The sequence below is a fragment of the Stomoxys calcitrans genome, chromosome 3 (genome assembly GCF_963082655.1).
Source record: "Stomoxys calcitrans chromosome 3, idStoCalc2.1, whole genome shotgun sequence".
Taxonomy (NCBI): Eukaryota; Metazoa; Arthropoda; class Insecta; order Diptera; family Muscidae; genus Stomoxys; species Stomoxys calcitrans.
Window position 1 is genome coordinate 182,134,279 of NC_081554.1, and position 17,710 is coordinate 182,151,988.

At 35.5% G+C, this 17,710-nt stretch overlaps 1 protein-coding gene across 4 annotated transcripts in view; it reads left to right on the top strand.

Moving 5' to 3' along the window:
• Positions 1–11,121, top strand: part of LOC106085833 (beta-1,4-glucuronyltransferase 1) — a 384,493-nt gene extending 373,372 nt beyond the window's left edge. For all 4 annotated transcript variants that reach the window (XR_009397680.1, XR_009397679.1, XR_009397681.1 and 1 more), the window contains one exon: positions 1,904–11,121. The gene's annotated coding sequence lies outside the window, so the exon portion shown is untranslated. The remainder of the gene's footprint in view (positions 1–1,903) is intronic.
• The last annotated feature ends 6,589 nt before the right edge of the window (positions 11,122–17,710 follow it).

A 17,710-nucleotide genomic window follows, 5' to 3' on the forward strand; every position in this document is an offset into this window, starting at 1 on the left:
GTTGAAATTTTGTACAACGGCTTCTCCCATGACCTTCAACTAACGTGGTAAATATGGTCCGAATCGGTCTATAACCTGATACAGCTCTTATATAAACCCATCTCTCTATTTTACTTCTTGAGCCCCTTAAGGGCGCAATTCTTACTTGAATTGGCTGAAATTTTACACAATAACTTCTACTATGGTCTACAACATTCAAATCTATTGTGGTCCGCATCGGACCATAGCTTGATACAGCTCCAATATTATAGCAATTCTTTTCTTTTATACTTTGTTTGCCTACAAAGAGATATCGGGAAAATAACTCGACAAATACGGTCTATGGTGGAGGGTATATAAGATTCGGCCCGGCCGAACTTAGCACGCTTTTACTTGTTGGTATTGCCACGAATCTTTTGGCTTATGAACTAATGACTACTACACTCAAAAAAATATTCAGTTATATACAAAGAACCAGTAAGGAAAGGCTAAAGTCGAGCGGAGCCGACTATATAATACCTTACACCTACCCTACAATTATAAATTCGGGCAATATATATATATATATGTATATGAGAGGTATATCTAAACCTGCACTGGTGCTATATCCAAATCTGAACCGATTTTGATGAAATCTTGCAGATATTTTAAGATCAGTAACAAAACAATTGTGCCAATCGGTCGAAATTTGTTGTTACTACGGTCTTATAAGTGTAAATCAGGCGATACATATATATGGGAGCTATATCTAAATCGGAACCGAGTTTGATGAAATCTTGCAGATATGTTGAGATCAGTAACAGAACAATCGGAGCCAAATTTTGTACAGATCGGTTGAAAATTGTAGTTACTACGACCATTTAAGTGCAAATCGGGCGATACATATATATGGGAGCTATATCTAAATCTGAACCGATTTTTATGAAATTTTGCAGATATGTTGAGATCAGTAACAAAACTATCGGAGCCAAATTTTGTGCCAATCGGTTGAAAATTGTAGCTACTACGGCCATTTAACTGCAATTCGGGCGATACAAATATATGGGAGCTATATCTAAATCTGAACCGATTTTGGTGAAATCTCGCAGATATATTAAGATCAGTAACAGAACAATCGGAGCCAAATTTTGTACAGATCGGTTAAAAATTGTAGTTACTACGACCATTTAACTGCAATTCGGGCGATACATATATATGGGAGCTATATCTAAATCTGAACCGATTTGGATACAATTTTGTAGATATGTTAAAATCAGCAAGAAAACAACCCGTGCCAAAATTTGGGCAGATTGTTTGAAAATTGTAGTTACTACCGCCACTTAAGGGCAAATCGGCGATACCTATATATGGGAGCTATATCTAAATCTGAACCGATTATTACCAATATCAATAGCATTCATCTTTGGGCCAAAAAAGTGATATGTGCAAAATTTCGTTATGATTAGATAACACATACGACCTGCAACTTGATTACAAGAATACATGGACTCACAGACGGATGGACGGACAGACGGACATGGCTAAATCGAATCAGAAAGTGATTCTGAGTCGATCGGTATACTTATCAATGGGTCTAGCTCTTCTCCTTCTTAGCGTTACAAACAAATGCACAAACTTATAATACCCTGTACCACAGTGGTGGTGTTGTAGGGTATAAATATTTAAGAACATCAGATACCAGCACCACTACATAGTTGTCCAATCCCCCAAACAAACTTGGTAAATTTAGACCTTGGTGGAGGGTACATAATATGCAACAACAATGATTTCTTAGATGTTTTACTTGTTTTCTCCTTATGAACTAACAGCTATTCCTTACATTTTATATAAATTCCCTTAATTTTTTTTTGGTTTTACACATTAAAAATTTTTCAATGATTATATTTGTAATCTCATATTTTTATTTTTTTTTCTATATTTGTAGAAGAGGAAGTTGAAAAAAAAAAAAACTAAATAAAAGAACACATGAAATCATAAAATGAATTACGTTTTTAAGCTGTAAAACCGTGATATTTGTACTAGTAATTATTTAATATTTTTTTGTTTAACTAAAAAAGAAATTAAAAACAAAATAAAAAAAAAAACAATAATAAAATAGTATATATAAAATTAGCTATTTAAGACACATAGTAATGTAATTATTTAAGACCAATACAAATTTAAAATGAAATTATAATAAAAAAAAACACACACATTGCACATTTTATAGTTTGTATTGTAAATGCCACTGAAAAACAGAGAAATTTAGTATTAAAATTACACACATACTACTTTGTAAATAGTTAAAACGAATAAAATAGGAAATATATACACACATATACACACAAACACCTACACACACACGTCTATATAATATTTGAGAATTTCGAATGGATCAACATTTAATTGTGTTGAAAGTATATCATTATTTTTTACCATTTGTATTCCCTCAATACAACAATAAAAAGAGGCGAAAGAAAATTCTAAAATTAAACACAGAATACACATAAACACTCCACACACACTAAATATTCCATCTTTATAAGACTTTGATGAAATATAAAATCTAAGCTCTTTCCATTATTGAAAATTCAGCTTCTTTCCAAAAAAAAAAATTCAGCTTTGGGATGTGATTATTCTCGTGTGTAGTGTGAGTATCTCTTGAGACGCCTCAAGATATACTCCTGAATTCTTCCTGAGTCGTAGGATAATTGCGAGTCTTAGGTTTATATTGATTGGCTAGCTCGTTTCAAAAGGTGAGTTCAACTTATTCTTACTTTACTTTAATTGACTATGACAGAACATTTGTCCCATTAGCCATTCCAAGCGCCTCGAGTTTCTGCGCACCTTCTCCAGATGTCTTTCACCACTTGATCTTTCCATTGGGCTTTTTATACCCTCCAACATAGGTTGGGGGTATACTAATTTCGTCATTCTGTTTGTAATACCTAGTAATATGCGTCTGAGACCCCATTAAGTATATATATATTCTAGATCGTCATGTCATTTTTAATCGATCTAACCATGTCCGTCCGTCTATCCATCCCTCTGTCTGTCGAAAGCACGCTAACTTTCGATGGTATAAAGCTAACCGCTTGAAATTTTGCACAAATACTTTTTATTTGTGTAGGTCGGTTGGAATTGTAAATGGGCCATATCGGTCCATGTTTTGATATAGGTGCCATATAAACCGATCTTGGGTCTTGACTTCTTGAGCCACTAGAGGGCGCAATTCTCATCCGATTTGATTGAAATTTTGCACGTGTTGTTTTGGGCGCACTTCCAACATCAGCACTAAGTGTGGTTCAAATCGGTCCATGTTTTGATATAGCTGCAATATAAACCGATCTGGGATCTTGTCTTCCTGAGCCTTTAGAGGGCGCAATTCTCATCCGATTTGGCTGAAATTTTGCATGAGGTGTTTTGTTATGACTTCCAATAACTGTGCTAAGTATGGCGCAAATCGGTAGGTAACTTGATATAGCTGCAATATAAACTGATCTTGGGTCTTGACTTCTTGAGCCACTAGAGGGCACAATACTTAACCGATTTGGCTGTAATTTTTCATGAGGTGTTTTATTATGACTCCCAACAACTGTGCTGAGTATGATTGAAATCGATCCATAACCTGATATAGCTGCAATATAAACCGATCTGGGATTTTGACTTCTTGAGCCTCTAGAGGGCGCAATTCTCATCCGATTTGGAAGAAATTTTGTACAACGGCTTCCCTCATGATCTTCAACATACGTGTCTAATATGGTCTGCATCGATCAATAGCTTGATACAGTTCCCATATAAACCTATTTTGCTTCTTGAGCCCCTACAAGGCGCAATTCTTTTCCGAATGAACTGAAATATTACACGATGGCTTCTACAATATTAAGCATTCATATATGTTCCGAATTGGACTATAACTTGATATAGCTCCAATAGCATAACAGTTCTTATTCAATATTCTTTGTTTGCCTAAAAGAGATACCGCGCATAGAACTCGACAAATGCGAACCATGGAGGAGGGTGTATAAGATTCGGCTCAGCCGAACTTAGCACGCTTTTAGTTGTTGTTTTTGTTGTTGTAGCCACATTTTCATGTGCAGCTGATGATCCTCATGAAGCTCCTATAGGTGAGCAAGTTTGTTCCGGTCCAAAGGACCGATCCCCGCAGGAACAGGGTTGGCCATTGGTTATTTGAAGGCGCCAATAACTCGCCTTTTCATATCGAGCATCGTAGGCACTCAGTATTTGTGCAAGAGCCGGTGCCACCCGACCTCTCACTGAGACTCTTCGCAAGTGGTCATAGTTATCCCCTGCCGGGAAATGGGTTTGAATCTGCGATAACGCTTTTCGAGGTGAACTAAAAAATGAAACGGAAAAAAATTCCAGATATGAGGCTCGGTTTCTTATTCTTTGTAGTATGACACCTAATACCCCTTTATAGCTCGATTTTTGGCATTGTCTATTAGTTTTGGGTTAAATGAAATCAAATAAGATTCAAGTAGGATTCTCGAGAAAAATCTAAAAGACATTTGTCTCAGCCTCACTCAGTATTAGTGCAAGAGCCGGTGCCACCCGACCTCTCACTGAGACTTTCCGCTAGTGGTCATAGTTATCCCCCTGCCGGGAAATGGGTTTGAATCTGCGATAACGCTTTTCGAGGTGAACTAAAAAATGAAACGGAAAAAAATTCCAGATATGAGGCTCGGTTTCTTATTCTTTGTAGTATGGCACCTAATACCCCTTTATAGCTCGATTTTTGGCATTGTCTATTAGTTTTGGGTTAAATGAAATCAAATAAGATTCAAGTAGGATTCTCGAGAAAAATCTAAAAGACATTTGTCTCAGCCTCACTCAGTATTAGTGCAAGAGCCGGTGCCACCCGACCTCTCACTGAGACTTTCCGCTAGTGGTCATAGTTATCCCCCTGCCGGGAAATGGGTTTGAATCTGCGATAACGCTTTTCGAGGTGAACTAAAAATTGAAACGGGAAAAAATTCCAAATATGAGACATCTGCCCTCTGTTTCTTATTCTTTCTAGCATGTGACACCTCACACGCCTTTATAGCTCGATTTTTGACATTGTCCATGAGTTTTGGGGTAAATGAAATCAAATAAGATTCAAATAGGATTCTCGAGTAAAAATCTAAAAGACATTTGCCTTTTAGTTTTTATCCTCTAATACTCAAAGTCTATTCAAATAATTTTGAAGTATAAATTTCCTAGCAACAGTGGTGTAAATCTCCTTCTTCCTCTAAAAAAATTTGATCACAAAATTTGCTAAACCAGAAGTAACACTGAACGCTTTCATAGTTGAAATCAAAAATAATGGAAAGAACTACAATGATCATTAGTTATAAGGCACCTTGCTAAAAGTCTTTCCTTCCCCCCTTTGACCATTCTCTAGACTGTAGAAATTACGCGCAAATAGTTATTCCATTTTATTTTTAAAATTTACTAAAATCTCTCAAAATTTAATAAAAAAAAATAAAATTTTTTATAAAAAAAATCATTTTTATTTGAAATACACTCTTTTAAAAGATTTTTTTTTTGGCAAAAAAAGAATACAAAAACCCAAAACAAACAAAATTAAACGAGATTAAAATAATTATTAAAAAAAATATATTAACTTGATTTAAAGTGCCTTAGAAAAAAATTAAATTTAAAAAAATGAGAAAACAAATAAAAAAATGTGGGAAATATTTGAAAGAAGCGAAACAAAATACGATAACAACACAAGGTAAATAAATCTAAGACAAATGCTGATAACTAAAAGGAAATGCTAAACTAAAAAAATAGAGACTTATAGAAAAAAAACACAAAATTAAAAAAAAAATAATAATAATGAAAAAACAAAAATTATTTTTGAGAAAACCTGCTATCGTTTTTGTTTTTTAGTAAATAGTCAATAAATCTGTAAAGAAACTTAATTTTCTTTAAAAAAACAAATTTAGAAAAACAATTCAAAATATACTACAAAACTTCATGTAGAATTTGTTATTTTTACTTATTTGAAACTAAAATTTATTTCAATTCTTATATGTGTAGCCCCTAATTTGCCTTAATTTGTTAAGTGGAAAAGTTAAAATGAACGGAGAACTCCAAAGTTGTATTCTTAAACTGAAAGGAACTTTAATTTTGTTAACAAATCTGGCTGACAAGAAATGTGCAAATCGAATTCGAGCCACTGTAGCCTATGACCGCCTTTAACGCTGAAGGCCTACCTTCAAATTCTGGCAATAATATCGGACAAAATTTAAAGCGGTGATGATCCCCTCTTAATGCTGGCGACATTTGCCATGCATGGTCATCTAAAAAATTCTCCCCACAGAGATCTCGCCCTGTGGCACCACATTCGGAGTCGGCTATAAAAAAAAGTCCCTTATCATTGAGTTTAAACTGGAATCGAAAAGCTTTCATTGATGTGTGAGAAGTGTGCCCCTTCTCGGCCCCTGGGTAAATTTTTACTCTCCCACTCCCAAATACCTTTCTTTTGGGTCCTATATTATTAGTATGACTAGTATTAGTAAATATTTCCGGTTTAGAGAGACACTTGGTCCTTAATGTAAATAAGCGCTTCGTGCTCTACTTTCAAATACATTTTATATGGGCCCTATAATGGCATGATCGGTAAATGAATTCTGTTTGAGGATGGGACGGACCCCAGGGACTTTGTCCCGAAAATGAGTATAAATTTCCCGAAAATCAATCAATTTAAACATCAAATAACTTTTATATAATGGGAGGTGTTTGCGGGTTGGGCAGTTCCCCAAACACATGGCTCCTCAATTGGATATCAAATTCGTTTTTTTCTCTCATGCAACTTTGAGCTCTATATTGTCGTGATTGGTCTATATACCCATTTGACGGGATATTGGACCGCCCCCGAGGCACCCAAACCCCAACAATAGAAACCATGTTTTATTTTGACGTTAGAGTGCATAAAAAATTCGAACGAATCGCATTACCAATCCCAAACATTTGGCTCCAAAATTTTTTTCTACTTTTTTCTACTCTCCAATACCTTTCATTTGAGTCCCATATTGTCCCGATCAACCTATTTGACTTATTTTTGGAAAGAAAAGCGCCACCTAGACTTGAACTCATATTTTAATGTCATATTCGTAATCTACTCCCAAATACCTTTTATTTGAGTCCCATATAGACATGGCCGGCTAATATGCCCATTTGAGGGTACTTGGGGGTGGGGCCACCTGTTATTACTTGGATCTAATTTTTGCCATTTTTGTAATCTACTGTCGAATACTTTTCATTTGGGGCCCATATTGAAATGAAATTCTAATATATCTATTTAGAGGAGTTTTTTGATTGGGGAGGCCCGCTGGGTACTTGGACCTAAAATTGTAATACGATATTCGCTTTCTAGTCTCCAATACTTTTCATTTGATACCTATTTTGTCCCAATCCGTCCACTTTTGGTTTTGGATGGCGTTGTTGGGGTAAGGGGGAGAGAGGCTCCATCCGATATCTAAAAATTATATAGCCTATGTTTCCTTCCAGACAAACTTACACTATCTGTAAAAATTTGAGGAAAATCTGTTCAGCCGTTTTTGATTCTACGGAAGAAACAAACCAAAATCGAGTCCCATATAGTCATGATGGGTCATATTCCCATTTAAAGCGTTTTTGGAGGGAAGGGGAAGCTCCCAATTATACTTTGATCTGATTTTGTATGCCAGATTCGTAATCTACTCCCGAATACTTTTCATTTGAGGCCCATATTGTCATGAACGCCCAATATATCTGTTTGGGGGGAATTTTAAGGTTGGTTAAGGTTAAGGTTCCATATTCGTATTCTATTCTCCAATACTTTTCATTTGATACCGATAATGTCCCGATCGGTCCAATTTTGATTTTGGATTTTGATTTTCCGAAATCAACAAACTACAAAGCCTATTGCTCCTTCCTGACCATATTCGCAATCTACTCCCGAATTACCTTTCATTTGATTCCCATATTGTCATGATCGTCCAATGGCAATTGAACCCCAGTTGCCATTGATTTTTGGGGGAGTTTAGGGGGTGAGACGACTCCGAAACACATGGGCTTAAAATTGGATATCAAATTCGTTTTCTTCATCAAGTGTCACAGTAGGCATACATGGAGTAGGAGTTTAGGGGGTGGACCCTGAAGTAATATCAGAGTCGTGCTGGAGTACGATTTTGTTTGAGTAGACCCCCCCCCCACATTATGTAATGCATTTTGAAGTTTGCGATTAAGATTCAGATCCACACTATTTAATTTTTTTTTGCATTGGTTATCTACATTCAAAATCATATATCGAAGCTACCACTTGAGATACCAGATTTTTAAAGATCCCCAGGTCCTCCCGTGTCCATCCCAATTTGAGGGTAAACATTGTATTCTACTACCAAATACCTTTTATTTCTGTCCTATTCCATCCTGTTCGGCCTTCATATATTGTTATACCCTCCACTATGGGATGGGAATATACTAATTTCATCATTCTGTTTGTAACACCTCGAAATATACGTCTAAGACCCCATAAAGTTTATATATTCTCGATCGATGTGACATTTTAAGTCGAACTAGCCACGTCCGTCCGTCTTTCCATCCGTCCGTCTGTCTGTCGAAAGCACATTTACTTTTGAAGGAGTAAAGCTAGCCATCTTTAATCTTGCACAATTATTTCTTATTAGTGTAGGTCGGTTGGGTTTGTAAATGGGCCAAATCGGTTCATGTTTTGATATAGCTGCCACATAAACAGATCCTGGGTCCTGACTTGACTTGAGCCTCTAGAGGGCGCAATTCTCGTCCGTTTTGACTGAAATTTCGCTAGTAGTGTTTTGATGTCACTTTCAATAGCAGAGCTAAGAATGGTTCAAATCGGTTCATAACCCGATGTAGCTGCCATATAAACCGATTTTGGGTCTTGACTTCTTCAGCCTCTAGAGGGCGCAATTCTTGTCCGATTTGGTGTTTTGGTATCACTTTCAACAACTGCAATAAGTATGGTTTAAAACGGTCCATGTTTTGATGTAGCTGTCATATAAACCGATCTTGGGTTTTGACTTCTTGAGCCTCTAGAGGGCGCAATTTTTGTCCGATTTGACTGAAATTTAGCACGTAGTGTTTTGGTAACTTTTCCCATCACTGTGTTAAATATGATTCAAATCGGTTCATAAAGTGGTATAGCTGTCATATAAAGCGATCTTGGATCTTGACTTCTTTAGCCCATAAAGCGCGCAATTCTCATACGATTTGGAAGAAATTTTGTACAACGGCTTCTCTCATGACCAACCCGTAATTTAAGTTGGTAGTGTGTTCGGCTAGTCTGTGCGATGGTCATGTATTGAATAATTTGGTTAAAAGTTAGGCTGTTGCCCAAAATGCGACTATTTGTTTAAACGAAATCAAAGTTGAATATGATATGATATAGACGGCAATGTCCGGCCACATTGATTTACAACTCTTTTGGAATAGATCCATTCTAACGAAATATCGTATTTAATTTTTATAAGGCGCATTTAAGAAATCGAATTTATGTTCTATGTTTTCTTTGTCATACACAATATTTTTGTTTTTAGCGCCATTTTCTCTGTATACATCTGAGCAATTGAAAAATCTCTGTTAATGTAGTAAAAAGTGGGTTATCGAATATTGTCGTATTTTATCAACAGTTATTCAAAGCCAAAAAATATGCACAGCCTACAAAACAACAATTGCGATGTTATCTCTGTACTGAAGAGTGCAAATAGTGATTAGTAATTAATTATTATTAGTTATCGCATGATATCGATAACTATTCAGTACAACTTTGGATTGAAAATTTATTTAGTATATCTGGCGATGCCCGGCTACATTGATTTACAACTCTTTTGGAATAGATCCATTCTAACGAAATATCCTATTTAATTTTTATAAGGCGCATTTAAGAAATCGAATTTATTTTCTGTATTTTCTTTGTCATACACAATATTTTTGTTTTTAGCGCCATTTTCTCTTTATACATCTGTTTATGGAGTAAAAAGTGGGTTATCGAATATTGTCGTATTTTATCAACAGTTATTCAGAGCCAAAAAATATGCACAGCCTACAAAACAACAATTGCGGTGTTATCTCTGTACTGTATAGTGCAAATAGTGATTAGTAATTAATTATTATTAGTTATCGCATGATATCGATAACTATTCAGTACAACTTTGGATTGAAAATTTATTTAGTATATCTGGCTTGCACTGAATGGGACTAAAATAAAAACGATTGCACACACTTTGCACTGTATAGTATTTAAATAATAAACAGACCCTTTATTTTATAAAATATTTTCAATTATGTTAAAACTATTAAAATCCTCTTTAGTTTTTGTTTTGTTTTTTTTTTTTTTTTGAAGTACATTACAATTCAATTCATTTGTAATTGAGAAGTCCCATTACAATGGAGTGATAGATTTTTTCTTTGATTTTTCAATACAAACCCTAAAGTCATATTCTATTTTCTTAGTAAATATTGTATAATTTAAGAAAGTGTTCATATATTCACAAATTCATAGGCTATTATGTATTTATTTCAGATTATCAATAACAATTCCCTTAAAATAAATACTTAAAAGTCATTATTTAGTTAAAGTATGTTTTTTTTTTGCAATGAAAGAACACTAGATAGATATTTTTTAATTTTAATAGATTTTTTTTTCATTTATTCTATTTTTATAATTAAACATAAGCCCGTTTTCTTTCTCTAAAACTTAAACACAGAAAGTTAAAAACAAACTTCTATTCCTATTAATTTAAAACACAAATACTGACTCTTAAAACAACAACAAAAAAAATAAATACTAATTGTAATGCAGCAAATAAATTAAAAATATATATTGTATAATAAAAAAGGATAGTAAATAAATAAAAAAAAAAATATTTTTCTTTAATTTTGATAGAGGAAAGCAACAAATTGAATACCTTAACAAATAAACATCCGCAAAATAATTCAAACTGAAAAACAAGCAACACATAAAAAACACTGTATATATAAATTGTAAAACAGATTTAAAGACGAAATTAAACCGATCTTTGAGATTTTAAACAAAAAAAACCTAGAATACAGCGAATACAACTGAAAAAAAGAAAAAATAAGGGAATTTCTGAGAAACGAATAAATAAAAGCATATTGTGAACAATAAATGAAGGATTTTAGTTTTATTGAATTTTTGTTCTTAAATCAGTTTAAGTTCAGGTTAAATTGAGGAATAACATTGGTGAGTAGAAAGTAATGATAAAGTTTTTATTTACTACTAGCAGACCCAGGCCCGCTAGCTGGAAAAAAGTTTCCTTGGAATATTTATTTTCGAAGGTCATTTAGTGAAATACCTTGCTAACTTGACTAAGAATTTAACAATATAAGTGCCTTTATCTGTATCCCTTATGATCTTTATTAGTCTACGAATTTAAATTTGGATGTAAGCTGTACTCCATTCTTAAAAAATTCATTTCAGCCCGCTGCTCTCATGATATCTGATTTAGGGGTGTTTTCGGGGGAGAGGTGGTCCCCCAGATACTTGGCCCTGAAATAATATCAGCATCGTGCTTTTCTCTTAAATACCATTTATTTAAACCCCATATTGCCATTGGCTTAAGAGGAGTTTACAGGATGAGGCGTCCCCCAAACACATGGCCCCAAAATAGGTTGTCAAATTCGTTTTCTAATATCAAATACCTTTCATTTAAGCCACATATAAGTATGGTCGAAAAATTTTTTTCCTTTGGGCGTGTTTTGGGAAGGGGGTGATGCCCTAAATACATCGTCCTATATTTGAATATCAAATTCGTATTCTACTCCCAAATACCATTATTTGATCCCCATATTACGATGGTCACTAAAAAAATGCTGTTTGTTGGGTATTTTGCGAAAGGGGTAGACACCCAGACAATTGGTCCCGAAAATGGGTATCAATTCTTGCTCTACCCCCCAAAAACCTCTCATTTAAACTCCACATTGACATGGTCGGTAAATATGCACGATTTAGGGGTGTTTTGGGGATTGGGATGGTCCCCCAAACATTAAGCCCGATATATATATCTATATATCATTTATTTGAACCCCATATTGCCATTGCCCTCAAAATTAGATATGAAATTCGTTTTCTAATCTCATTTAAACTCCTTATTGCAAAAGTCAGCAAATATGTCCGGTTTGGGGTATTGGCCCTAAAAACTATGAATATTTAGTTCCACTCTCTTTACGACCCAAATTGTCTTGGTGAGCAAATACGTCCTATTTGGGTGTAGTTATGGTGGTGGGACGTCCGCTAGACAGTTGGTCCCTAATCTTGATATCAGATACGTAGTCTGCTCCCAAATACCTTTAATTTGAGCCCTATATTTCCATAGTCGGCAAACCTGGCCGGCTTGAGGGGCGTTTTGGGGGATGAAAATATTGGGTTGCCCAAAAAGTAATTGCGGATTTTTCATACAGTCGGCGTTGACAAATTTTTTCAACGGCTTGTGACTCTGTAATTGCATTCTTTCTTCTGTCAGTTATCAACTGTTACTTTTAGCTTGCTTTAGAAAAAAAGTGTAAAAAAGTATATTTGAATAAAGTTCATTCTAAGTTTTATTAAAAATGCATTTACTTTCTTTTAAAAAATCCGCAATTACTTTTTGGGCAACCCAATATAAAAATCAATTTCTGTTTGTAGATTTGTTTGTTTGTTTGTTTGTATGTTTGTGTGTTCCTTTAGACTCAGAAACGGCTGAACCGATTTTCTTGAAATTTTCACAGAGTATGCATAATGATCCCGTGGTGAAAATAGGGTACTACATTTTTTGATATCTGAAGGGGGGCGGACCCTTCCCCTTACCCGAATTTTCAGAAACGCCAGATCTCGGAGATGGGTGAGGAAGAGATGCAGTTGTTGAATAGATATGGCATACTACTCACAAGAGAACACATCCTACTCGCCTATGCCGACGACATTGTTATAATAGGTGGGTCACCGGAAGCAATTAATGCAGCCTTTGAAAGAATCGAAAGAGAATGGTTGAAAATGGGTCTGGCAGTAAAGAAAAGAGATAAGACGAAATGGATGGTATCAACTCCCAAAACGCCCTGTACAACCGATCAAATAAAGAAATTGGGAAAGTTGGGAACCACAAATTTGAGATAGTCAGTAACTTTATGTACCTCGGCACCACCGTAACTGAAACGAATGACGCCAGTTTTTAAATAAAGCGAAAAATAATACTGGCAAACAGATGCTACCTTGGATTAAGTAAACGGTTTAGAAACAAGGCCACCTCTCGACAGACGAAAATTACACTATACAAGACACTGATACTACCCGTGTTGTTATATAGTCCTGAGGCATGGCTACTTGTGAAAGCAGTCGAGGCAGTGCTTGGAGTGTTTGAGAGAAAGATTCTTCGTAAAATATATGGACCAGTTTGTGTTAATGGAGAATATAGGCGTCGTATGAAACACGAGCTGTATGGCGACGATAGCATAGATACTCGCATCAAAATACAACGGCTGCGTTGGCTAGGTCATGTTGTCAGAATGGATGTAGAAGCTCCAGCAAAGAAGTCTTTTGAAGGCAAACCGGGACGACCAAAAGTCCGATGGAAGGATCAAGTGGTGGGAGACACCACCACGGATTTGAACCAGCGACCTCTAATGCTGAATTAAACACAAAGATTATAGAATAAGCGCAGAAAATCGAGGCGCTTGGAATGCTATTCTACGTTCGGATGGGGTACCTAGGAGGGGGGGGGGGGCGCCCCACCCCAAAACCTACCAGATATATATATACACCAATCACTACAATATGGGACTCAAATGAAAGGTATCTGATATCCAATTGTCGGACCAAGTGTTTGGCGTACCACCCCAACCCCCAAAACATCCCTAAGATTATAGAATAAGCGCAGAAAATCGAAGCGCTTGGAATGCTATTCTACGTTCGGATGGGGTACCTAGGAGGGGGGGGGGGGGGCACCCCACCCCAAAACCTACCAAATATATATATAAACCAATCACGACAATATGGGACTCAAATGAAAGGTATTTAAGATTAGAAAACGTATCTGATATCCAATTGTCGGACCAAGTGTTTGGGGGACCACCCCAACCCCCAAAACATCCCTAAATCGGACATATTTACCTACCATGGCAGTATGAGGCTCAAATGAAAGGTATTTGCGAGTAAAATACGAATCTAATATGTGGGCCAAGTTTCTGGGGATCCACCCTTTCCCCAAACAGGACTTATTATCTGACCATGGCAAAATGGGGCTCTAATAAAAGGTATTTGAGAATACGAATCTGACATCCAGATATGGGACCAAGAACATCCCCCAAAGAGGAGCATAGCAATATGGGGCTGAAATGAAAGGTTTTTGGAAATAAATCACGAATCTGATATCAATATTCGGGAAAAGTGTCTATGGGGCCACCCCACCCCCATAACACCAACCAAATAGGAAGTATTTTCTGACCATTACAATATGAGGCTCAAATAAAAGGTATTTGAGTGTAGAACTCGAATCTGATATCCAATTGTGGGACCAAGTGTTTGGGGGGGTACCCGTCCCCAAAAACATTCTCCAAAGAGGACAAATTTGCGGGCATAGCAAAGTGGGGCTTTTGCAAAAGGGGTTTAAATGAATGGTATTTGAGATTAGAAAACGAATTTGGTATGCAATTTTAAGGCCAATGGCAATATGGGATTCAAATATATGAGAATAGAACGCGTTGCTCATATATTTTCTGGGCTTAGTGTATGGGGGACCATCTCACTACCCAAAACACGCCTAAATCGGGCATATTTACCACTCATGTTAATGTGGGGATTAAATGAAAGGTATTTGGGGGGTAGAGCAAAAATGTTTACCCACTTTCGGGACCAATTTTCTGGGGGTCTACCCCTTTCCCAAAATACCCCACAAACAGCAATTTTTTACTAACCATCGCAATATGGGGCTAAGAATTTGGGAGTAGAATACGAATTTGATATCCAAAAGTAGGAGCATGTCTTTAGGGCATCACCCCTTCCCCAAAACACCCTCCAAAGGGTTAAAAATTTTCGACCATGCTAATATATGGCTTAAATGAAAGTTATTTGGGATTAGAAAACGAATTTGATAACCAATTTTGGGGCCATGTGTTTGGGTAAACTCCCCTCCAAAACCAATGGCAATATGGCGTTTAAATAAATAGTACATTGAGAGAAGAGCACGATGTTAATATTTTTGCAGGGCCAAGTGTCTAGGGGACCATCTCACCCCCGAAAACACCTCTAAATCAGACATCATGAGAAAATCGGGCTGAAATAAAGTATTTTAAGAATGGAGTAGACCTTGCATCCAAACTCAGATGAAGGCACTTATATTGTTAAACTGTTAGTCAAGTTCACTAAAAACTCTTTAGTTGTCGAATATAAATATTCAAAGGAAATTTTTGTTCCATATAAAGTAAAAGAAGGCGCAGCGGAGCGGACCCGGTTCAGCTAGTATTATATATTTTATAGATCTTGCTTCAGTGTTCGAGCAGACTCGAATAATCTGAGCTATTTTAAGTCCCTTCATTCGAAGACTACTCCACTCATTTGGTTTGGCAGCGGGTACGGTGAGTTTGGCAAATGCTGTAAAACTTTTCATTCGAATTTCATACGCATTTAGGCCTGGTGTCGTCGCCAAACAAGGATCACCTGGCAACTTTAGCATATTAAGTTCTATAGAGAAGTTTTTAATCTGCCCCAGGAAAATTACCTTAATAACAAATGTCATATTAAAAAATCGAATATATCGACTATCGAAATACGCGTTGCAATCTATAGCAGACTAATGATATTTATCCGGTTCTTTCTGAAGAACATCAATGCAGCAGGAGCCAATGATTTGCCAGCTGAACTATTAAAGGCTGGAGCCCACTCTCTTATGAAGCGAACACATCAGGCTCGTCTGGGCCATCAGGATTAAGTCTCTTTTCCATCGAAGCCAACTTTCGCTAGGCAATAATTACACTAAAAGGAAAATAGGAAAAAAAATTCGCATATAAAATCAATTTCCGGGTAATATCTTTCCCACCAAATATAAATGGATGTTTGTTAAATATTCATTTTCATATAACGATATCTATATTCAGACTTTAATTAAAACGCTTTGTTCTATTCTTTTCTCTTTAAATATCTATATTCAAGAATGATTCATAAATTCTTTAACAATTTGTTTGCATCTCTTTACCGGTACTTTTTTCATAATTTATATGCTCGTCCATTACCACAATTTCTCACAAATATTTGTTGTTTTCGTATATTTGTATATGTATATATTTTTTTTAAGAAATGAAATGTCAAGGTTTAAAAAACACAAGCCGTTATCTTAAAGCGGCACTAGCAACAAGCCTTTTTGAGACTCATTTAAAATTTATCCAAGATTAAAAGGTGCTATTCAGCATGATTTGGGAGATGAACAGGTTTAAAAGAAATCACACATACAAGATTATAGAAATCTACCGACCCTAGGTAACTCATAATACCATCCAAGGAATGGTACGTGTATGGAATTTTTAATGTCAAAAATGTTTTAATATTAAATTTTTGAAGAAAAGAGCAAATTTTAATGAATCACTCCAGGAATACATTATAAAAAGTAATTCCAAATGTTTTAAAGGGTGATTTCTTAAGAGCTATAGGAAAGTTTTTCAAAAAAAAAAAAAAACACACACATAAAATTCAGAAAAATGCATAAAAACTTTATTTGAATCGATAGTACGGTCCATATAATTTAATGTTTGAAGATTATTTTATGCTAATTGACCGTGACTACGCCACAAATGGGCTATCCGCTTAGTCCAATTTTGGTATACCCACAAAAAATAGTCTAAAGTCGTTAAATCGCACGATCTAAGCGGCCAATTGACCGGTCCCGAACGTGACTCCAGAGACAATGTAAGAAACATGTTTGTTGAATATTGTACACATAAATGCGCAGAGCTTAAACAACAACAAAGGAGATGAACTTTCTTATACTTTCGTTAATACAATAATTGACATCATATGTGTATCTAAAACCTGGTTCCATCCTGAAATAAATGACTCGATTTACACAATTCCTGGTTACAAAATTCTACGAGCAGATCGGCATTCAAATGGTGGAGGTGTTGCCATCTTTTGTATATAAAAAACCATTTAAACTGTATGTAAATACTTAAATCGCTACCTGAAAGCAAAAAGAGTATATACTGGTTGAGGTATCCACACTTAATAATACTAAAGTTTTATTAGGTTGTGTTTATCGTCCACGCAATAATGTTGAATATACTGAAATGTTAGAGAACATAAAATCTGTTTCTTTGAACTATAATGATATTGTCACTACTAGTAACTTTAATAGTAATAACCTGGTTGAAAATACTCTTGCAAATGCCATGGAATCACTTGGACTCTTTTTTGACTAACACAACTGCTCCTACACATTTCACAGACACATCTTCAAGTCTTCTCGATCTGTTTTTCGTGAGTCAAAAGTCTAAGCTATTGTTATAAGATCAATTATCTGCTTCTGGATTTTCTAAACACGATTTAATTTTTCTAACATATGTTATGCAATGTTAAAAAACTAAATCAAACAAAAATCAATCGTGATTTTAAAAATATTGATTTTATTGAACTAAATCGACACTTTTCTGGTATACATTGGGACTTTATTTATCAACTACCGACGGTCGATGAACAATTACATTTTATTCAAAATGGAATAAAATCAATATATATAACTGT